We start from the raw sequence: 25,366 nt of genomic DNA on the forward strand, positions 1-25,366 counted from the left end.
TTCTTTCAGTGAAATATTTTATTTCTGGAATATATTTTTACACATAATTCGGATACAATCTTTGTTCCATTAACAAGTATACTGGATTGAAATCTATGGAATAGCTTGTACTCGAATAAGGTTTTGGCACAAACATCTCAGTGGGTTATTCTAAAGTCACAAATAAAATACTGGAAACACGACATGAAAATTAAGGTTTATGCAATGCCGTACGTATCTGTGACATATAATACAAAACCTTTGCATCAATAACTGTGTTTTAAACGAAACAAACACGAATTATATTCGTTTGTAGTATAATTTTAAAGTTTAAATAGCTACATCATTATATATAAATAATACAATATATAAGCATATTATGTAAAGAATGCAGATTTATAATGAGAAATATACTTTCAAAAAGTTTGTGCAAGAGCAAGAAAACCTTGTTTATTGCAAATTCAATATGGTGGGGGGGGGGATAATCAGTTAGAGCTTTTTTAGTTAATGAGTGAAATGGTAACGTTTCCCGCTTTAAACGAGTAATTAATCACCTAAGACTTTTTTCCCCTTCAGTTTGCAGTAACATAAATTCCTGTCAATGTGTTTCAACAACCGAGTTGATAACATTATTTAAAAAATCAATACAATTGGAAAAATATTGAATTTAATGAATTGTGCGATGAAAGTTTAGGGAAATTTCTTCTTTCTTATGTACTGGCAAAGCCAGAGTGGGCCTATGCTGTTCGCTGAAATACTAGTTGGTTGTGTTTCCTGCTGCAAATGCTGGATGGTTGCTGAGTTCCACAGTACTGAGCTTTTACAGTTACTGAGCTCTCACAGTTACTGAGCTCTTACAGCATTTTTAATGCCATTCTAAAGGAAGTTCCACGCTTTAAGTCCTTGTCAATTCGTGGATTTCAATGTGGCGACCTCAGATTTGCCTCGTCTTTGTCACCTTTGTCTCGTGGACCTATTGGTAAGCTTCAGAAGTACAGCTCAGCGTGGTACTTCAGTATCTTTGAGAGGAAAAAAAGTATCTTTCAGTACAGTCAAAGTCTTGACAGGGTCTCTTTAATAACCATAGGTCACAAATACCAATGTTCCGAAGTAACTGTAGGAATTCCGCTACAAATTTTAATATTCTATGGAGATTTTTGGCTAGTACTGGCGACAGTAGAATGATCCACCAACTGAGTACAAATGTTGATAGTCATGTAACAGTCGGTACAGCAACTCATACGATGGTAAGTAAGTAAATATCTTTGAGAGGCGTATCTAAGCCTGCTGCGAAGATTTCAAGCACCACACGCCTAAAGCTTGTATTGGCTGTAATATTCGAAACTGTTTCCTGATGCAAGCACTGATTGGTTACCGAGTTGAGCACAGATTTTATTAATGTTTTAGGTTTTATTGCCTAACGTAGCATAAAATGTTTTTCTTAAATTTACGAGAACTGACGAATTAATTACACATATTCATCAAGTCTTTGAAATATCTGCTGCATTAGTTAAAGAGAAGTACCCTTAGGGTCCTTTTTACTTGCTGTGTTAAGCAAGATTTTCCTGCATTTAGAAGATGGTACTACATTTAACAAACAATAAATTAAAACATTCGAGGCTTAAACGTATCGTTTGATTATTTTACATACATCTAAACTAAGGAAAGTACATTGCATGAAATAAAGAAACAGTGCACTGAATAACATGAAAATAATTAATTAAATCTTTTCGCCATTTCTTTTCCTTCGCTTTATTATACAATTATACAATGGACACAATTTTTTCTTTATTATTTCGCTTCTTCGTTGTACTTTTCCAAATTATATTTTTGAATTTAAACAGCAAAACCATTGCAACGTATTTGCGTTGCTACGCTACCAACATAATTCCACTAACAAATGTAATTTACCGCAGACGATTATCCGCAAAGAATATCCGCAGGCGCTGCGCAAGCTTAAAAAATGTTTTTCCAGTTATTCTGTAAGTTTTGACTAATAAAGTTGGTTGTTCGTTCAAAAATGGCGAGAGTTCTTTAAAAATTTCATTACAACATATAACTATAACTCTCTAAATCTTAAATCATTCTGTGAACCAAATGATTTATACTCTTCACATAACAATGTATATTCTCAAAATCTAAACATGATTATGTAAAATACAAAATACATAAATCTGGAAAAACAGAACATGACCAGGTCTAAACTATTAACATTTTAGATATTTCTGTCAATAGCTACCTTACTTAATACTGGTGAGCAAATGAAAAATGAACAAGAGAAATTTGAAAAGAAAAACAACATGACCCTCGTCTTGCAAGGGTAATTAATGCTCGTAGTAAATGGGGAATTAAGAAGATTAGTGAGATTGTAGCAGTAAAGCCACCAGCCCTGCTGTGATCATCTCCATTATCTCTCCATTGTCGTCGTCGTCATCGTGATTTCCAGCCAACGAGCGTCCACACATCGTCAGAAGTAGCACTGAAGTTACTAATAATAACACCCAAATATCTGACATCTTAGTGCACAAGAAATCTGAAAATAAGTAACAATGTTAATGTTACATAAGATAAGCACTGTTTATTATACTGAATGAACTTATCAGAAATTCTAATAATTGCCATGTATCCAATGCTCAGAACCGCATAGATATAGGACATTTATATAGAAATTACAGTACACTCTAAAACATCCGGGGTAATGCAGGGAAGCATTTCACGGGTAATTGAAAAACAAGGAAAATCTAAAACATTAATTGCACATTGCATGTGTTTATTACTTAATAAAATGAACAATTTAAATTTTTCTTAAGAACATTTAAATATTTGTCAAGTTTCATTGCTTATATTTCGGTGCTATTTAATAATTTTATTCGAATCTCCTTTGGTCGACGTGTAAGGTATTTCTCCCAACTTTCTTGGCGAGCCTTGGTGCTGTAGTGGTCTGCACGCTGAGCCGGTATTCCAGAGGTCCGTGGTTCGATTCCTGGCGAAGGCTTTTGCTCATTTTTCATCTCTCCGGCTTTTCCAATTAAACTTATGTCTCTACAGACGAAGTTCAACAGAGTTTCAATTGAAGTCATTTGCTGTTTCAGGACAAATGTAATTGTCATTATCTTCTTGGCTTGCATTTTCGGGATCATTCCTTGTCTCTTCCCTTCTTAGGACATTGTTGTTGTTTTTGTTAAGATAACCTCACTTGTCTGTCACAAATTGTCATTATCTTCTTGGCTTGCACTTTCAGGATCATTCCTTGCCTCTTCTATTCTTAGGACATTGGTGTTGTTTTTGTTAAGATAACCTCACTTGTCTGTCCCAAATGTAATTGTCATTATCTTCTTGGCATGCATTTTCAGGATCATTCCTTGTCTCTTCCCTTCTTAGGACATTGTTGTTGTTTTGTTAAGATAACCTCAATTGTCTGTCACAAATGTAATTGTCCTTATCTTCTTGACTTGCATTTTCAGGATCATTCCTTACCTCTTCTCTTCTTAGGACATTGTTGTTGTTTTTGTTAAGATAACCTCACTTGTCTGTCACAAATTGTCATTATCTTCTTGGCTTGCACTTTCAGGATCATTCCTTGTCTCTTCTCTTGTTAGGACATTGGTGTTGTTTTTGTTAAGATAACCTCACTTGTCTGTCACAAATGTAATTGTCATTATCTTCTTGGCATGCATTTTCAGGATCATTCCTTGTCTCTTCCCTTCTTAGGACATTATTGTTGTTTTTGTTAAGATAACCTCACTTGTCTGTCACAAATTGTCATTATCTTCTTGGCTTGCACTTTCAGGATCATTTCTTGCCTCTTCTCTTCTTAGGACATTGTTGTTGTTTTGTTAAGATAACCTCACTTGTCTGTCACAAATGTAATTGTCATTATCTTCTTGACTTGCATTTTCAGGATCATTCCTTGCCTCTTCTCTTCTTAGGACATCGTTGTTGTTTTTGTTAAGATAACCTCACTTGTCTGTCACAAATGTAATTGTCATTATCTTCTTAGCTTGCATTTTCAGGATCATTCCTTGCCTCTTCTCTTCTTAGGACATTGTTGTTGTTTTTGTTAAGATAACCTCCCTTGTCTGTCACAAATGTAATTTTCATTATCTTCTTGACTTGCATTTTCAGAATCATTCCTTGCCTCTTCTCTTCTTAGGACATCGTTGTTGTTTTTGTTAAGATAACCTCACTTGTCTGTCACAAATGTAATTGTCATTCGGTTGGGCAGCTGCTTGAGACATTTGAAACGATATACGCATCAGTCAAGCATTAAAAGTCCTGCTCATCTGAATCGCCATCGAACCATTCCTCGATGTTTACCCCAAACGATATTTTCGAAGAATTTTACATTTCCAATTGTTTGGCCTTTAATTATTACTTCGACTTCTTCACAATTCGATAAATCCCGACGATTTCTATATTAGGAAGGATCTCCCTCCACACTCGGTTTTGCACGTGTTTGTTTTTTCATACACTTTCGCACATAACGGCGAGTGTGCGCACGGATAGTTCGTAAAGAGTAAACCGGATAATCTGCACCTCAGTAATTGACAGTAAACAGTATAATCTAATAAGAAATATAAAGGAATTGCCACAGCCTGATATTATCAGGCTTACTTCAACGATTTTCTTTATTTAGTACTATTAAGTTGCTCCTAAAAACATCTTAAGGGGTTAAATACCAGGGGTGATTAGGACTATCTGCAATTAGAGGAATTTTCGGAGGCTCCTCCATATTGTCACCTGATATCGGCTGTGTAAAAACGAATAAAATATTAATCACGATTGAAAATTAATGCAACAAAAAGCAGTCATTCATTGGAAGTTCATTTATGTTCAAAATCATTTAAGGACTTTTAAAAATAACTATATATTCGAAAGATAAATTAATGATAAACTTATTAAACTCATCTTTTTGAACCCCGTCATCTTTACCTCGGTCCAAATTCATGATTCGTGAATTTAATTCTTTGCTCTGTATGATTTTGTGTTAATTAACCGAATATTTAAGATTCAAAACTTTACTATAACTTCTTCTTTCCACAGTTCTTAGCAGTATACAAATTAGTTGCAGAGCGAAAGATTTCGGGTATCCTTTTTCAACGAAAATGTCCATTTCAAAGGGTCGTGAATGCATTCATACAATGATTTTGTGTGGCACCCTTCAACCGTTTAAATGACAAAAGCTTAGTGTTACTTTATTTAATTTTTTTTAATTTAATTTTTTTCTATTACTTTGGATCTAGAATGAAACATTTACTTTAGGTTTATTTTAGAAAACGTGTAAATAACTAAACTGTAATATTAAAGCAACAAAAAATCATTTTCTTTTAATTATTTAAAGGTACCTGAGTACTTAAATATCCTTTGCTGTGTAATGAATACAAAATGACTTATGATCAAAATAACAAATGCAAATCAACATAAAAAAATAAAATAAAAATAAAAATAAAAAAATAAAAGTTCGTTTAGTTAAGTAATATACAGAAAAATATCCTGGCTCATGAACTTAATTCAATCATTATCCTTAATTTAATAGTCCGAAAGGGCAATTTGCCCAGAAGAAGGGCTATTAACTTCGGTTTGGCATTTTGCGATGGATCACTGTAAATGGCGTTTCCCTTTTCAAATTGCTGCTACCAAATATTAGAGCCCTGCATTATAATTAAAGAAAATAAATAATAAAGAAGTGAATGCATTATAATTAAAGAAAATAAATAATAAAGAAGTGAATGCATTATAGATAAAGAAAATAAATAATAAAGAAGTGAATGCATTATAATTAAAGAAAATAAATAATAAAGAAGTGAATGCATTATAATTAAAGAAAATAAATAATAAAGAAGTGAATGCATTATAATTAAAGAAAATAAATAATAAAGAAGTGAATGCATTATAATTAAAGAAAATAAATAATGAAGAAGTGAATGCATTATAATTAAAGAAAATAAATAATAAAAAAGTGAATGAATGTACGTATGTATGTTTCTCGCACAGTGAAAAAGCAACGGTACATAGAGACACCTATTTTGAATAACGTAGTCCTCCTCTCTAATATGGGAATCTGGCAGCTTAAATTTGGAATTTGTTTTATTATCTACTTCTTATTTTGTAAAACATTAACGAATTTTTAATTTACAAACTCAACGATTTGAAAGCGAGCAATGGCAACACTGTGCGAAGAAGAAAAACATTTTTCTCTCCAGCCGTGAGACTGTGTATCGGAAATTCTAAAGATTTGATCTTCTTAAATTATTTTGCGACATTGCTGTTCAATTGAGTTTTGTGGTTTATTTACGAAGAACGTGATATTTAATAAATAAAGATAATACACTATGTAAGGATCTTAAGTTTTACTAACGTTTATTTTATTTTAAATCTTTACTATCACTTCTTATTTTCTACTTCCGGCCAGAATTAAAAGCTTTAACTTATTTATGCAGATTTGTCTGGCGAACGCCAAGTACTTAAGTTGTGGCTTTTTGCCAAGCAAGAGAGAGGAAGGAGTTAGTAGAAGCAGGCCGCTTGCCTTAGCAGTTTTTACTCGGTTGCTGGTTGCCTTCCAGGCCAGAGGTTTAATCCTCTTAATAATTTTAAACGTATTGTAGTGTTAACAGTTCTCTGTACTACATACGGCTTCCTGTTAATATACGGCCAATCTTCCACGTAGGCCCTTGTTTATTATTCCAAAGTCAAGTTAGAGTTTAGTTAATATTTTTATATTCTTACGTTCAGACCACAAGTGGTTGGTTTCTGTATTCCGAAGTCCGGAAATTATTGTAAAGAGTGAAAAAATAAAGGGTTTCGTATACCCTTCCTGTGTATCTTGTCTACTTCCCACATTTATTGAACATAGCTTTAGTAAGCTCCCTGTTCCGAGTCAGGTCTTTGCATGTTCCCAAAGCAAGTAAGGCGGAACACTGAACCTGATAACTAAACCTTAAGAAAACGACCCTTTGGGCGTAATGTAACATCTGATAGCTTTCAGTTTTTTTTTTAATATTTAGTATAATATCACATAAATCTAGAAAAACAAATTTTTTGAGATTTATATCAATTGAAAATTCAAAATGGAAGATTTTCAGGACTTCCGTTCTGTAGAATCTAGCATTTGTCACTTCCCTTGAGAAAAGTTAAGAGTTCGTGAGTTACGGATAAGGAAGGCCAAACGGTAAAACAGTCGAAGATCTAAAGTCGACCCAGCTGTGCTAATTTCAAGATGCCATTCCAGTATTTCATAATCGTTATATCTATTTCCTCCAATGAAATATTCAGCAGAATATTCATTCAAAATTGACCATACGTCGAAAGACAGAGCATCGAGATAGAATTATTCTTAAGAAAAGTTAAATGGTTGTTACTCACATATATATATATATATAATATATATACATTATATATATATATAATTTATTTACTAAAGAAATATTGATTATATTATCTCCTAATATAAATTTAGTAGAAGTATCTAAAATCATATGTAGGAAGTTTAATTCCGAAAGTTGTGTTTTAAACTAACATATATATATATATATATATTGTTATGAAATGTACAGACTGAAAAATGTATGCCATTGAATCGTATGTTTTGCATCGTTATTAGAGAATTATTATAGCGGTATCGTTCTCTCTATTGTCAGATACATTACTCTCAATTTAACTTAACTGGCATCGGGTACTTCTGCTAGTGAAGGAATAAAATCAGTAACCGCATCTTATGCAAGCAATGGACTGTCTTCTCTCAGTGGATTTGGAACTGTCCTTTCTCTGCACAAACATCTGTCGGTCTCTGCATGTCCAGTTCAGAACCAAAATGGTTTCTAATAAATGTTTTGAAAGTCAACAAGCAAAAAGCTATTGCGCTATTATTTATTATGTTCTTGTGTTCCGTTTTACGTTGAATAACAATTCCTCAGTTCTGATTTTGAATAGAATTAATATAAGCAATAAGTTGCGCAACTATTTATATTTCAATAAAATTTATGTTTCAATAAAAACAAAGGTTATTATAATTATTTAAGTGTTCCGCCCTAAGGTACTACAGACACAGACACACCAGGCGAGGGACCTCCGTCCCGGGTCCTCTAAGGTACTACAGAAGGATGCCTTTGTGGAGGACTTTCTAAGGGAAACTGGCTCTTATTAACACATTACACATGGGGAAAACCATGAAAACTCCCACGCAGCCATCCCGGTCGCGGGATTTTAACCTTGGACCGAAATACTAGTGTTTAGGGACTCTACCGCTCAACGGCTGGTGTGCGAAAAAAAAAATTGATTGCAAAATATAAATGCTTCTTAACCTGAATTAAGCAAAATTATTTGAGTCTATTTAACCTATCGACAGCTAACCTTAATCTTCTATATGACAAAAATCCAGAGCAAGTTTGGCAAATTTATATGTGAATGCGTGTATAATTTTTATGTGTTTGCAATTTCCTGAATGTTGGCATCTTATACATCAATACAAATATCGCATAAAAGCAACCAGGAATTGACTATATTTAGTAGCCACATGCAATAATAATACTCAAAACAAAAATCAACGAACTGTGCAATCATTTTTTTTTTTTAAGTTTCTTTACAACGATATAGTTTTAATGAATGTCCATTATATTACTTTGATGCCGTGAATACATGCCATTAACTTCCTTGGATTTAAAATTCAAAACCATTTGAGTTTTTCCTGATTGGTCCAAAAGTTCATTTCCAGCACGAAGAGAAAATAACTTGTAGAAGTAACCGTTACTTTCATATTCTGGCGTTCGTTGCCTCTTTTAACTTTAATTGCCATATTAACTAATTTATTACATGTCGTTGTATTCTTGTGACTTATCTCACTTGTCTGACAGTAACAACAGAACAAGCTACGAAATCCATCGTGGTAAGGAGTGCGATTGTTGTTGGCAAGGGCCTTGAACATCATACATGTGACAGCACGACTATGCTCAGCCGACCCCCCCCCCACACACACACAATTTTGATTAAGAGCACCCCGGGAAGAGTCCCGAGTCCGAGGGTTTCTCGTCTCTCTTCCCCTACCGTCAACCTCTCGAGAGAACTTTCGGCTCGCCGCGTATTTAGAGTGCCCCCATGCCGCACAGACACTATACATTTACAAACATCTGTGCCTTCTCCAGGGTTCCACCCGGGCCCTTCGGTACAGCAGTCAGCATCATTAATCCTTACCACTGTTGGGCGGCTATTTATTACATTCATCCTACTAACATTTTGACAGAAAATTTGTAATGACTTAATCGTTGCAATGTTAAGGAGCGATTAATTATAGAATTCGACAAACTTTTTCAACCCTAAAATGGAATATTCGTTTTCAACTTTTTCTGTCCCTTACAAACACAATTTTTAATCCAACAGAAAGAGACAAACCGCATTAAAAAATTTCAACTTGATCCTTTTTGCTGAATATATTTCTTTATAGAATTTGTTACGTTTAAAGTTACAATAACAATGACACTAAAGGATTAGTTGCAAGGTTCAAGCATAAGAAAGCTGCATCTTTCCTTCAATGAGTGAAATCGCCTGAAGTGTACCATATTATAATAGGTATTAAAACTGGCTTAAATTTGTTTAAAAATTAATTAATTTTTTTCCAAAAATAAGGAAATTTAAGATCGTTAACAGCAAAGAATTAATGCACAAAATTCAAAGCCTGACAACGGGTAAAAGAGACAAACAAACTGAAGGAATACCACACTTATACTGCTGGCCATTAAAATTGCAACACCATGAAGGAAATAACATTTTTAAAAAAATATTTATTGTACGTAAACAGTAGGGCATGAAGACAGGTGACAGGTGAATGCAGGGCCCGGACACCCGGACGCCTTAATATGACAAATCGGGTGTCGTCCGGTACCTGCACCTATTTAGAACAACACAACCCTGGCGACTTCCTGAAAGGGCTGCATCGGAAATATATTAATGGAGAATATGTGGTATTGACGTGGCCAAACAAGGGCGTGTGCATATATATGCTTCAGTATACAATTAATAAAAAGTTTCATACATAGGTACATTGGTGGTATAGGTACATTGGATACATATGTATATTGGTCTAAGGGGTTAATGAGATAGGCAAACAAATAAACACTTATACATTAAAAGAAATGAAACACTGACGCAACTGGCGCAATAATGCAGAAGATGACAATTAATGAATACACGTAATCGTGTGTCATCCTATATGACTATACATAAACTACTAGAAATGATATGCATAAACACATACGAATGATGGCGATAAATGAAAACACATAATCATACATTATTCTACTGGACTATACACACATCAATAAAAATGATACATACACACCTATACGTTGACAGAAATGATACACTGAGAATGAAAATTGTGTATCAGTGTGAACGATGACAATTAAAGGTTACACATATTCGTGTATTACCTTACTTGGCTATACATATATATTAGTACAAATGATACACTTAAACACTTATACATTAATGGAAATGAAATACTGAAAATGGCACTTATACATTATACGATAGATGAAGAATAATGGTAACACGTAATCGTGTATCATCCTAAGTGGCTATACATACAGTAATAGAAATGATACACTTATACATTAACCCCTTAACTGCCGCGGGCGTATATATACGCCTTGCTCAGCCGATGCGTTAACTGCCCCAGATGCGCCCAGATGCGCAGCCGATGCGTTAACTTTGCGAATAATTTTAGGTGTAGCAGCGCAAAGCAAATGATAGCAGTTTGGAAGGACGTATATATACGCCTGGGGCAGTTAACGCATCGGCTGAGTAAGGCGTATATATACGCCCGCGGCAGTTAAGGGGTTAATATACATTTATAACATGGTAAATGATGCATTTATACATTAATAGAAATGGTACACTGACAATGATATTTTCATGAAGCATGAAGGCATGAAGACAAAATGATTAAATTTGTAAGCAGTTTGGGGGGTTTACAGGGATGTGAAATTAGTAGAAACAGCTGCCACCGCTGGCAGCTAAAACGGCCCTTACGCGGTTAGGCATGGAGGTCGAACTCGGCTTGGATGACAGAAAGAGGCAACTCATTCTATGCTGCTTCAAGTCTAAAGGAGTTAATGAAAATCAAATTGAATTTTTATGTTACAAATTAGAGAACAAGGATTAAAAGTGGTATCATTTAGAGAAGTAGAAGCATTTGCAGGGCGATTGTTAGATTTTTCGTTCCACAAATAAAAATTTGCTGAATAATTTTTGTAAAAGACAACTTAAATGTAGGCTCAATAACAAGTGAAGATCTACTTAACAATTTTTTTTCCTTTGAACACAAATGTGATGTTTCATTTAATGCGTAGTTTTAATATCCTCCCTACTTAACGTGCAAATTTGCGTAATAAATCATATCAAAAATCCAGCTAGAATTCTTGACTGAAATAGGGTTTTTAAACTGTAAAATTCACATTGTTGTTACTAATGCTCACTTGTCTGACTTATAATCAGACAGAGCCCACGAAATTCCTCGTGGCGAGGAACGCTAGTTTACGTCTGTCGTTGGAAAACAGCCTTGAGCTCCTTACAAGTGACAGTACGATTTAGTTAAATTTCGCCCCCATCCAATTTTGATGGACAGCACCCCGGTCTGTGGCTCTCCTACCCCTCTTTCCCTACCCACGAAACCACATGAGAGGACTTTCAGCTAGCCGTATATTTAGAGTGCCCCTATGTCACACAGACACTATACATTTACAAACATCCATGCCTTCACAGGATTCGAAGCCGGGCCCTTCGGCATCGCAGTCAGCGACGCTTAGCACTATACCGGTTAGGCGCATGAATGGATGCGGTGTTTTATATGTTTGTCATAATGAGAATTTAGTATGTGTTATGTTGTCCAGTCAATTGTAAATTTTATTGTATTTTATTAAGAGGCTTGAGGCCCAGTTTTATATAGTACGATGCGTTGTCCTGAAATTGTAGTGTAGCTTTTTATACAAAACAAACAAAGGCAAGGCACAGACAGCACGTAAAGTTATTTCCATAAATTATAAATGTAAACTATTTCTTGTTTAACGAATTGTTTTTCATGATGGCTGGAAAATCTAAAGTAAGAGTCTAAATAATTGTTTGTTATGATTATCTCTAAGTAATTGTTTGTTACGATTAAGGTTAAATGATTGTTTGTTATCTAATCTAAGAGTCTAAATGATTGTTTGTTATCTAATCTAAGAGTCTAAATGATTGTTTGTTATCTAATCTAAGAGTCTAAATGATTGTTTGTTATCTAATCTAAGAGACTAAGGGATTGTTTTTATCTAATCTAAAAGTCTAAATGATAGTTTGTTATCTAATTTTAAAGTCTAAATGATTGTTTGTTATCCAATCTAAAAATCTAAATGACAGTTTGTTATCTAATCTAAAAGTCTAAATGATTGTTTGTTATCTAATCTAAGAGACTAAGTGATTGTTTTTATCTAAATGATAGTTTGTTATCTAATCTAAAAGTCTAAATGATTGTTTGTTATCCAAACTAAAAGTCTAAATGATAGTTTGTTATCTAATCTAAAAGTCTAAATGATAGTTTGTTATCTAATCTAAGAGTCTAAATGATTGTTTGTTATCTAATCTAAGAGACTAAGGGATTGTTTTTATCTAATCTAAGAGTCTAAATGATTGTTTGTTACCTGATCTAAAAGTCTAAATGATAGTTTTTTATCTAATCTAAAAGTCTAAATGATTGTTTGTTATCTAATCTAAAAGTCTAAATAATTGTTTGTTATGATTGCTAGTTAAACATTCTGGAGCAGTAAAACTGAGTGAGATGTTAATAACACATTATTAGCATTTGAAGTATGGATTTGTGCGAAAATGTTTTCGGGATATCATACGTGACAAATTTATCTTATATCAGAAAATACGAAGGGAAAAATATCTTGCGCGTGGACGCACTCAGCTGATTTATATTTATACCTAAAGAATTGTCTACAGTGAAGTTTTGATGCATTTCATGGAGCTGATTTATTTTGTTAACTTTACTACTCATTGTTATGCAAAGTTCCAGTTATGTTGTAAAATACTAAAGCCACATTCATTTAATCTTTAATTTAATATTATTTATTTATTATTTAATCTTCTTTCAATCTTATCGCCAAGTCTCAAAATGTACATACAAATTTAAAGTTGGATTTATCCTTTACTTTTCAATTCTCTTATTCTCTTTCACAAGCAATTCATACCGCAGGGAATTTCATAAGTTCGCTTATTTGATTCGTTAGAGAATTGGAAGTTTACTAGCAAATTCAAGAAAGTTGCACATTAGTAAATCCCGAAAGAATATCCTTTGAAATTCACAAATAATCACAGTGAAGGGTGGAAAATCAACCATCCAGTCAATCTTAAGGGGAAACTATCAAACAAATTAATCAATAAAAGCAGAAAACTATTCAAGAAAAGCTGAAAAGAAAATGGCAACCCACCCCCCAAGTTTTGAAATTAAATATCTCACCCAATTTTCGTCACATGAGCGTCAAATTTTTCGTGTTTTGCTTTTAAAACGAGGTTAACTTTATAAGATATTTTCTGCATGCCTTCGTGGTGTAACGGTAGCACACTCGGTGCGTATTCGAGAGGTCCAGGTTCGAGTCCCGGTGAGAGCATTGCTCATTTTTCAAGTCTCCTTCCGGCAAAATAACCTAATGCCTCTACAGCTTTACGAAGTATAATTTTAGGGACCGGAATAGCGCACAAAATGTTCGATTTCATAATTTTTAACAAATTGATTTTCTAAATTAAAAAGAAATTTAATGAACATTCGCATCATTTGAAGCATTTTGACCGTAGTACATGTTTATAAACAAAAGTTTTGGGGGTAAAAAATGCTAACGGATTTTTTTACACGTTGTATAATGCGAAATAGAATAAGAACAAAATTGAATGATCTGAGAAAGCACAAATTATAACTCAAATAACCTCCCACCCCGAAGCGAAATCATCTGAAAATAGTCAGATGGGATCTTACTATGCTTTTGTTCCACACGTTCCCTCTCTCTTTAGTCATTAGAAGATTAATAATTCTATTACTAAAACGGGGGAAAATAGCTATACAAGAGGCAGACTCGCATTTCACCTATGTAATTTGCAATTATGAGTGATATTTATTAAGATCATTCTTGCCTTTTTCGACGGCACAAGGCGTTCATAAGAATAGAACTTAGTTTCTTTAATGAAATGCTTTTAAAGATTTACGTTCAACGGATTTATCTTTGACGGATAATAACCTAGATTATCTTTATTGCTTTTTTATCGATCATTATCTTTCCGTATTTAGAGTTTGACTTTTGTTGTTGTTGTTTTTTACCTTGAATGATAACAGGGAATTTTTCAAAGTAAAATAACGTTATAAAGAGTCATTACAATCGCATTATTAGTCCAAAGGGATTTGAATCCCGAAGGACTATTAGTTTCGTTTTGGCATTTTGCGTCGGACTCGTAAATGTCGGTTCACTTTTCAAACTGTTGCCACAAAATGTTAGAGTCCTGCATTATATTTGAAGAAATTAAATAATGAAAAATCTGCATAAATGTATGTATATTTCTCACATTGTCATAAAATAACGGTACATAGAGTCATCGAATTTTGAATAACGTAATCCTCCAACGAATATGAGCATGTGGAAGACCCAATTTGAAATTTGAAATTTGTTTTATGATCGATTTCCTATTTTTTAAAACTTTGACGAATTTTTGATTAACAAACTCAAGGATTTCAAAGCGAGCAATGGCAACGTTGTGCAGAAAAAACATTTTTATCTCCAGCGCGTGAGTCTCTGTATCGGAAATTCTAAAGATATGCTCGTTTTAAAACTATTTTGCGATATTGCTGTTGCACTGGATCTTATGGTTTAAGTGCGAGGAACATGATATTTAATAAAGAAAGGTAACACACAAAATGTTAAAAAACGCCCCTTTGGACGTAATTTAAAATCTGAAACATTTCAGATATTTTTTTTTTTTTTTTTTTTTTAAGCTTTTGTTCTTTTTTTTATTAAGTAAAGAAAACTTAAGAGCTAAGCAATCTGCTTCAGTATTTAGAAATGTTTAGGGAAATGTTTCATTTAAATTTCTTGATCTTAGAAGTCTCAGAAATGGGTCATAAATTAGCACATTAAAGCTCTAAAAATAACCACGAAGTTCAGTGATGCTGGATTAAATGAAGATTTTTCTTTTCATTTTTATTTCAGTTGTGTAACTTAATTTTTACAAAACTTAACTTACTTAGTTTTTACTTAACGTTGCTGAATACTTTTACTAACTCAATAACTTTTACTTAACGTAACTTAATTTTTACAAAATGAATTAAAGGACTGTCTTTTACTGAAAATCAAAATTTTGTAAAATTATATGATTTGTTTATGGGAATACGGCAAAGCCTCGAGGGATACTTACCTAAGGGAAGGGAGGACTTTTTAAGGGAACTGGCTCGTGCTCTCGTAACACATGGGAGAAAACCACGAAAACACTCATGGGATTCGAACCTCCGGCAGAACTACGAGTGTTCTGCGGCCTTTGCCGCTCGGCCGTTGGTGTGCCCCAAAAGCACGTGATTAACGCAAAGATTTTTCTCTTAAATATATAGAAACATCTAAATCAATATTTTTAATCTCGATAAAAATTGCACATATCCTCAACAAGATTATATGCATACAATACTACACAAACTGTTAGATAAATTTTATAAATAAAGGAGAGTATTTAATAAATGCCAAACACAGAGAAACATACAATAGGTAAATTATCTAAGTTAACACATTTAGTCTATGGGCAATTTTTTTTCTAGTACGATAAAAGCACTGATAAACAGTTCGCTTCATAATTGACTGTCCCTAACTTAAATAATACATTACCCTCTTGACGTTAATGACGCTGGCTGCCATACCAATGGGCCCAAGTTCGAATCCCGGAGATGGCATGGATGCTTGTAAACGCATAGTGTCTGCGTGGCAAGAGGCTCTCAAAATATAAGACGGTTCGAAAGTTCTCTCCAGTATTTGGTGGCAGGGAAAGAGAAATAGGAGGCCCTCGGATACCTCCCGCCCGGGTTTTCTGTCGCAAAATTGGGGTGCAGCTGCGCAGTTAATGTGGTGTAACTATCCCTGCAAAGCCCATGGAGAAATTCTGGTGCCCCCCCCCCGCTTATACCGTGTACATTTTGCATCAAAACACTTAAATCCTCTTACTTTTCAAATTGTAGCCACCAAATATTATCTCCGTGTATTATACTTAAAGAAATTAAATAATTAAGAATCTGCATGAATATATGAATGAAAAAATCTGATGTGTGCACCACGTGACTTCCTTGTACGGAATATTAAATTATACGCATTTTTTCTTGCATTTCATTTACACTTATTGGATTGAATTAAATCTACTTCGCCGACAGCGCATAAACCATAATAGAATAAATGCATTCTTTAAAATTCACTCTATTTGTTTGCCATAGCGACACTCTGGCGTTAGGTTCACTTAACAGTATTATATTTCGTTCATATTATAACTCAGAATGTACAAAATTTGTATCATTTAAAGAATTATCTAATCGTTGCCACATGTTCTATTCAAATACTATAATAAAACTAGAACGATTTATAAAAAAAAAATTAAGCAAACAAAACAAAAAAGTAACAGTTTTTCGCAGACGATTGAGTATTTCTCATTCAATTAATTCAGTTCTCACTTCGCGACAAGGCAAAAATACATAAAAACTCAAAATATCTGTATTAAAAATTACTAATTATCACAAATTAAATTATTAATTATTAAAAATTAAATTATTAAAAATTAAATTATTAAAAATTAATTAAATCTTAAACACTTATTTCCTCGAAAACATTGTAGAAAGGATTAAGCATGATTTAAATCGCAATAATAAATGAAGGCGTTTATCTTTGTTGTTGCGAACCTACGTTTCTGTAGATTGGCAACAAATCCGCTATCCTGCTGTTTCAAATGTAAACAAGCAATGGCCGCCATCAAAAACATTATTAGGCTTAGCGGCAGTTAAACAATTTTAAAATTGTTGATAATTCTAAAAATATTGCATACAGATTTACTAAAGGCATAAAAACCTTAACCGGAAGATAGGAACAACATAATTCAATCATTTTTAAAGCAAAAAATGTACAATTTACAAACATATAAGAGTAAAGAAACTGAGATCACTGAGACGGGTAACAGAGTGAATATATATATAAATATATTTATATACGTTTGGTGCGGACGATTGCAACCAAAATACGAGGTGCACATCTACATGTTATGGGAGTCCTATATACAAAATTTCAACGTTCTGAGGCTACTCGTTTTTGAGTTATGCGAGATACGTACGTACGTACATACGTTCGTACAGACGCCACGAAAAATTATCTTCAGAATACATTTTAAAGCAGATTTTTAATTTTTTTGAAGGAAAAACGTCTTTTATTCTGTTCTTACGTACAGATATCACGCAAAAACTTCGTTAAATTGCATTCAAAAGCGGTCAAAATGGATATTTTCCTTGAAATATGCTGCCTGAAGCTTTTCGCGATTACAATACTTCCTTTTTACTTCCTTACCTACAGCCATCATATTTTGAATAACGTAGGCACCTGGAAGCGAGAATTTTGAATTTCGTATTTGTTTTATTAACTATTTCATATTTTCTAAAAATTTAATGAATTCTTGATTATAAATGTTCAACCATTTCAAAGCTAGAATTGGCAACACTGTACGGAATAAAATACGTTTATCTCCAGCGTGCTAGCCTGTATATTCAAAATTCTAAAGCTATGCTGTTTTTAAATATTTTTAGCACAAAGAAGAGTTAGTCTATACAAAATTTCAACGTTCTGAGGCTACTCGTTTTTGAGTTATGCGAGATACGTACGTACGTACATACTCTCAAACGTGTATGCATCTGTAAATGGAAAAAAAAAAAAAACCGCACTGTTGAGTGCGCAATATAAAATCTGAAAGCTTTGGGAAAATATTAAAAAGTTTAAAAAAATCTGAAAGTTTCAAATTTTATATTACGCCCAAAAGAGCGTTCTTTTAGCGTTTTGTGTGTTCCCTTTATTTATTCAATATCATATTCTTCGCACTTAAACCATAAAATTGTGTTCAACAGCAGTATCGCAAAATAATTTTAAAAATGAGCGTATCTTTAGAATTTCCGATACACAGTCTCGAGCACTGGAGATAAAAATTTATTTTACCTTCCGTACAATTCTGCCTTCGCTTGCTTTGAAATTGTTGAGTTTATTAATCAAAAACTCATAAATTCTTTACAACACATGAAGTAGATAATAAAACAAATTCCAAATTTGTCTTCTAGATGCATGTTCGGGTGGAGACGTACATTATTCAAAATTTGAATGCTCTAGGTACCGTTGTTTTATCACAATGCGAGAAACATGCATGCATTTATGCTGATTCTTCATTATATAATTTTCTTTAAACATTATACAGGGCTCTAATATATGGTGGCAGCAACTTCAAAAGTGAACCGACATATTTAGTATATGTCGTCTTTAGTATATATAAATGAACCGACATATTTATTAATAGTCCTACTAGTCTAACGCCCTTTGGGTTAATAAAATAAAACTTAAAAAAAAAATAAAAAAAAAAAAAAAAAAGAAAAGAGGAAAAAAAATTCAATAATTTAATTTGAGAATAAAATTCCGAAAAATAGAAATTGTCTCTGTAGTTCGTAATAGTTCAGAAAACATGGGTGCCCAAGACACAGACAGGTGCTTTAAAGTTTCCTGAAGTATTTTCTTTTGCTGGTCTTGATGAATGCACTCAAGAAAACATGTTTAACATCTTCATAGATGCTACCGCAGCTGGCAAAAGCACATAAAACAAAACCAAATCACTTTAAATAGTTCTTAAATGTATCCAGTCAAAAATTGAGTTAATTTAAAATCTATTGAAACCTGATCAACCTTTACTCTATGAAAAATTGCAGGAAAAAAACCTTTTGGTCCATTCTCCTTTTGGTGAGGCCGTATATTTTGTGTTCCAGATACAAATAGCATCATTTCTGTATAAAAGCGCTTTCAATAAAAAACAGGAAAATGGGGATTTACACCTATGTAAAGTTTGGAATAAAATTTTACTGGTGAAACTTCTTAAGTAATATTTTTAAACTAACTATCATATCCTAACAGATTTTCATTCTTCACGATAAAAAAAGAGTATAGTTTTCTATGAGATAAAGCAATGCTGCACTTTTATCAACATATTTTGTGACAATTGCAGTTCAGACATAATTTTTCCAATATATATAAAAGATTCATTGACGTATTAGCAACAAACTGTGTATAACTATATAAAAATAGGTACATAATTTTTAGCCTAAGGGGGCAATTTTCCCATAAGGACTATTAATTTCGTTTTGACATTTTGCGTGATCCACTATAAAACGACTCTACACTTTTCAAATTATTGTCACCAAATATTACAGCCCTGTATTATATTTAAGGAAATTAAATAATGAAGAATCTGCGTGAATGTACGTATGTTTCTCGCATTGTGAAAAACCAATGGTACCAAGAGACATCAAATTTTGAATAACATAGTCCTCCACTCGAATATGGGCATCAGGAAACCCAAATTTGGAGTTTAGAATGTGTTTTATTATCTATTTAAGTTTTGTAAAATTTTAACGAATTTTTGATTAAGAAACTCAACTATTTCAAAGCGAGCAGTGGCAACACTGTACAGGAAAAAATACCTTTTTTTTTATCTTCAGACTGTGTACCGGAAATTCTAAAGATGTGCTCTTTTTAAATTATTTTGCAATATTGCTGAGGCATTGAATTTTAATTTGGTTTAAGTGCGAAGAATATGCTATTTAATAAATAACGGTAACACACAAAACGTTAAAATACACCCCTTTGTGCGTAAAATAAAATTTGAAAGCTTTCAGACTTTTTGTTTTTTACTGAAATGAAAAATATGAAAGATTAAAAGGCATTGAAGTGTATTTTTTGGGGTATATGCTCTAAAGCTTCATTAAATAAGATTCTAAAGATATCGAATGCATTTTTGAGTAGATAGTAATAACAGAAAATTTAGTATTTTGTGTCATTATTAATATGATTCCCCCCGTTTATGTAACGGGGGGAATCATATTATACTTACATAAACTTACATAAACGGGGGACCCCGTTTATGTAAGTTTATGTAACAATGTTTCAAACCATCGAAATCACTATAAAATTCTCAATAACCAATTCTTCATGTTTTTGTGGCAAAAAGCACTTTTTATTTCAGTAAAATATGAAAAATATTTTTAAAAATGTAGAATTTTTAATATTTTGGTGATACTAAATCTAGTTTTGCAAAGAACTTGTGCACATCATTTTCCTCACTTCTAATTCGCACAATTCTAATTCGTGTTCAAATTTTTATTTACGATAAACAATACCTAGCAATTTCCACAGATTATCGCCAGATGGCGTCATGTCCATTCAAAGCATTTGTAAGAATGTAAACGTGAGAGATAGAATGTAACATTAGCCAGCAGACGATATTATCTACTCATGCATTTTTAAGAACGGAATAAATGTAATAGAAGTATTTTAATGTTGTTGGTTGTGAATCTCTGTCTTGATAAATAATTTTAAAAAAACGATACATATAGTGGATATAAATGTAAGAATATATTCTAAAGCCAACTTAATACAATAAAAAATTTTGATTAAAGATTAATGGTAATGATTGGTAAACAAAATATATAAATATATAAATAAAAATTGTAGACTAAAGATTAGTAATAGTTATTGGTAAACGCAGTACCAATTGTGTTCTAAAAGATAAAAAGATAAAAGCTAAAAGATAAAAAGTGAACCGGCATTTATAGTGAATCAATGCAATATGCCAAAACAATAGTTTAGTTTGCTTACCTGTATGGCAGGAAGAACGGAGACCTTGTTTTGCAGTTGATCACAAAAGGACTGACTAAGAAGACAATCAGGTTTTCTCTTGGATATAAATCTGGAAAGAATGATTTCATAGCCGGCAGGGCGATTGTCGGAGAAAGTCGTAACCATCGAAGCGAGTCGGATACGACGGAACTTTTCAATTCGTCGACGAGTTCACTGACCTGATTTTTCCTTCAATACACATCGGAGGTTGGATAACAGGAAACCTTGAAGGGAACCACAATCGATCTCAACATGGTTGTAGCCGAGATATCCCCCCCTCTCTCCTGCACTGGACAAAGTTGTGAAAAAAAGAAATTAATAAAAAAATGGCAAATATAGACAAACATCACGTCATATCATAATGCTCTTAGAAACGCAAGATTATGTGTGGTACTTTCTCCTTTTCAAGCGAAAGTACTTTTTAGATTCTACACCACTTCCATAAACATGTAACAGATATTAAGCATTTAGTTTTACTATACCATGCTAAAAGCAGTGCTTCAAAAATTACATCTAATTTTGAACTACATGTTCGCAATCAGATGCTGCGCCGAAGACTGTGCAACCAGTGCTGGTTGGCATAGTGTAGGAACCCTCCCGGTGAGATTGCAACAGGTGATAAAAATGTTATCGCCAGCTGTGCTCAGAATACGCATTAAAACTGATTAATTTTCGGCCAGTTTAAATGCAAGCAGGAAATAATACAGGAGCAAATAGTTCTGCATATTTTGTTTATATACATTATATGGTATTTTGCAGTGAAAAATAGATTGGTCAAATCGGTGAAGATTTGATATCATAACTAAGCAAATACGAGAAAGCGCTCCCCTTATTTAAAACAGTGAAGGACTTTGCTGATGAAAAGAGATTGGTGTTAACGTCATATACCCTTTTAGTCCAGAAGGGCTTTGTTCCTTAGGGACTATCGTTTTCGTTTTGCGTCGATTCACTCTGAATGTCCGTTTCACTTTTAGAACTGCTCCCACCAAATATTATCTCCCTGTATTATATTTAAAGAAATTAAATAATGATGAATCTGCATGAATGTATGTATGTTTCTCACATTGCGATAAAACAACGGTACCTAGAGCCATCTAATTTTGAATGACGGAATCCTACTGCGAATATGGACTTCTGGAAGCCCAAATTTGGAATTTGTTTTATTATCGATTTCATAGTTTGTAAACCTTTAACGAATGTTTGATTAACAAACTCAAGGATTTCAATGTGAACAATGGCAACATTGTAAACAACATTTTTATCTCCAGCGCGTGAGTCCCTGTATCGGAAATTCTAAAGATATGCTCATTTAAAAACTATTTTGCGATATTGCTGTTGAACTGAATTTTATGGTTTAAGTCCGAAGAACATGATATTTAATAAATAAAGGTTACACACAAAATGTTAAAAAACTCCCCTTTGGACGTAATTTAAAATCTGAAACCTTACAGAATTTCTATTTTTGCAAATTTTTTAAATTTTTTTTTCCTAACTTTTAACTATCGATTATACAGCTCTTGTGCACTTCAGGTGCATAACAGACCTGATTGGTCCAATCGAGGAGATTACCTGAAATAATTAATACCTATAAGGGACTGACTAGTGTCCTGTGGGGAACGATTGACATCCTCTGGGAATGAACTTTGTATGTGGATAAAAAGTTGTAGGGAAATACAGGCAAGGTTCTAGGATTTTCACCGTTGCCGTTTTTCCGACAGCTGGTTCGCATTGGGTCATTTCGCCGTCAAGTAAAAAATGAAATACGTAATAAAGACTGTTTATTATCTATATAATTACGTGCTTACAAAAATGGGATATGAAAAGTTACATATATTAATTAAGAAACTATATTAATACCAAATACAACAAAATTATAACATTTCATAATTATGGGTTAAACCTCTAAGATACTCTGTTACATTATCGTTTCTAAAATTAAAGAACTTATAATGAATTATAATGGAATTCTTAAAGCAATTCAAACAACCCTGAACTTGAAAATCTGCAGCGCACTGATATGCATTCAATTATCTGATAACTATACTAACCTTTCATAAATGAAATACTTGAAGCGAAAGCTGAATTTCCAGGTTAATTGTTGGAGATTATGGAGATTATCAGCCATGTCGTTGAGGAGAAATGTCATGCAGGATGTGCCTTAAACGGTGTCAGCTAATCTGAGTCCGGTGGAAAATATATGATCGGGGAAAGGGGAAATAGACGACATGAGGTACTCACTCAAAAAAAGTTGACAGTTTTGGATTCGCACCAGCGCTTCAACAGTAGTGGGTGAGTAAGTTTATAAAACGGGGCCAATTTAGATGGGTATTTTTTAAACGCAACAGCAAATTTCCCGCTTTTTTCAGGAAAAGGAAGTAACAAAAATGGATGTTAACTGTCGGTCGATGACGTTTTGACATAACAATGTAAAACTAGAAATGAAAATGTTCTATTCGAATTGGAAATTCTGGGTTTCTTCTCGTTTTAAAATGAGTAACAAATTATTTTAACATTTATCATTTATTTTAACAATTTTATTAACAAATTATTTTAACACACAAACATACATTCTTATATATATATATATAAAGAAGAATGTGTGTTTGTTCGCGATTAACTCAGTCAAAACTATAGCTATCGTCACCAAACGTTCTACAATTTTTTTTCGGGGGTGGGGGGGTCTACTTCCCCCCCCCAAAAAATAGCTAAAATCAGAGATATTAATTAAAAACTCAAAAAACGCTGTCTTCCTCATTTTTCTGAGTGGCTACAATCTCGCCCGTTGGAGATAAAAATCTGCTTTATTTCGAGAAACGTTGCCACTGCTCGCTTTCAAATTGTAGATTTGGCAAATAAAAAATTCCTAAATTTTACAATGTAACAAAAATAGCTATGCCAAACATTAAATACATTATTCCCGATTCCAAAAATTCGTGGGAAGCCATTTCGACTATTCCCATCTTCGTACGACTTAAATCACGCGAGATATTAATTAAAAACTCTAAAAACACTTATTTTCGCACTCATTTTACCGAATGGCAACAGTCATCGCGTCAAGATAAAAATGCTTTAGTTCGAAAACTGTTGCTACTGCTCGCTTTCAAATCGTAGAGTTTGTTAATCAAAAAGTTGTAAGTTTTACAAAAATCTATATATATAAAAAAGAACGCCTGTTTGTGTGTTTGTTTGCGTTATTGATATATTATCAGTTATGATCAATTTTTTGACACATTTTACAAACTAAAATTGAACATGGGTGAAATATTGGATGGAACTTGAGCTTTTACGATCGTTTGATTAGAAAGACGAAAATCATTCAAAACTGCGTGCCATTTTTTTTATACAATAAGAGAGAATTAGTTTATTTTTCTATCGAAATTTTTTATGTGGGTTCCATATCACATCAGACTGAAAAATGTATCACTATGAATCGTATTTTTTGCACCGTCATTAGAGATGGATTACAGCGGTATCGTTCTCTCTGTTACATGCATTACTCTGAATCCAACTTGACTGGCATCGGATACTTCCGCTAGTACTTAAAATAAAAAATATGTGTTTTACTGTACAAATTTCTTGTCAGGATTGGGTAATATTAAAAAAAAATTCCTTTAGGAAGAGATATGATAACATCCGAATGGAACTGTTGAGTATAAATCTAAAAGGAATCTGTATTTATTATAGTATAACGATAAGTTTCACTGAAGAGATGGCTAAGATGTGAGAAGTGTCGTGGGAGATTTCTGTTATACCGAAGTTTGAACTCTGCAAAAACATCTTTGCATAAATATTAAAAACAGGAAACGATTCAATAGAACCTCTGAATAGAAAATTTGTGTAAAGAACACCCTGTGTGTACCACAGCTGATGAAATTTTATTTTGGGGGAAAAAGGTAAATGGCGTAGTTTTAGATTCTTCAAATAGAACTCAGTGAACTCAGGCGTAGTTTTAGATTCTTCAAATAGAACTTCCATTATCTTCAAATAGAACTCAGTGAGAAGTCGCATTCTTCTTACATTGTACTGCTTACATGCTTAATCAGGAAGTGGAACTCATCTAAGACGGTCTGTAGTGTGATCATACATTTTTAGTGAGGTATCTCTCTTTCTAGAGCTGATGGAATTTTATTTACGAGGGGGGAAAAGAAAATGGCGCAGTTTTAGCTATACCATTATCTTCAAATAGGACTCAGTGAGAAGTCACATTCTTCTTACATTGTACTGCTTACATGCTTAATCAGGAAGTGGAACTCATCTAAGACGATCTGTAGTGTGATCATACATTTTTAGTGAAGTATCTCTCTTTCTAGAGCTGATGAAATTTTATTTAGAAGGGGGGGTAAAGTCAATGGCGCAGTTTTAGCTATACCATTATCTTCAAATAGGACTCAGTGAGAAGTCACATTTTGCTTACACTGTATTGCTTACATGCT

General features: G+C 33.2%; 1 long non-coding RNA gene across 2 annotated transcripts; it reads right to left on the reverse strand.

Annotated features, from left to right (window-relative positions):
- Positions 1–23,097, reverse strand: LOC118192711 (uncharacterized). 2 transcript variants are annotated; one of them, XR_004758803.2, is made up of 3 exons: positions 22,982–23,097; positions 20,913–21,222; positions 1–2,512 (listed from the first exon to the last, which is right to left on the reverse strand). It is a non-coding gene; the product is annotated as an uncharacterized LOC118192711 (long non-coding RNA). The 2 variants fall into 2 exon arrangements; XR_015040149.1 differs by lacking the exon at positions 22,982–23,097 and having other exon boundaries at positions 20,913–21,437.
- Between the last annotated feature and the right edge of the window lie 2,269 nt (positions 23,098–25,366).

The sequence above is a fragment of the Stegodyphus dumicola genome, chromosome 3 (assembly GCF_044657685.1).
Source record: "Stegodyphus dumicola isolate Sdum_Otavi_A_Nest chromosome 3, ASM4465768v1".
Classification (NCBI taxonomy): Eukaryota; Metazoa; Arthropoda; class Arachnida; order Araneae; family Eresidae; genus Stegodyphus; species Stegodyphus dumicola.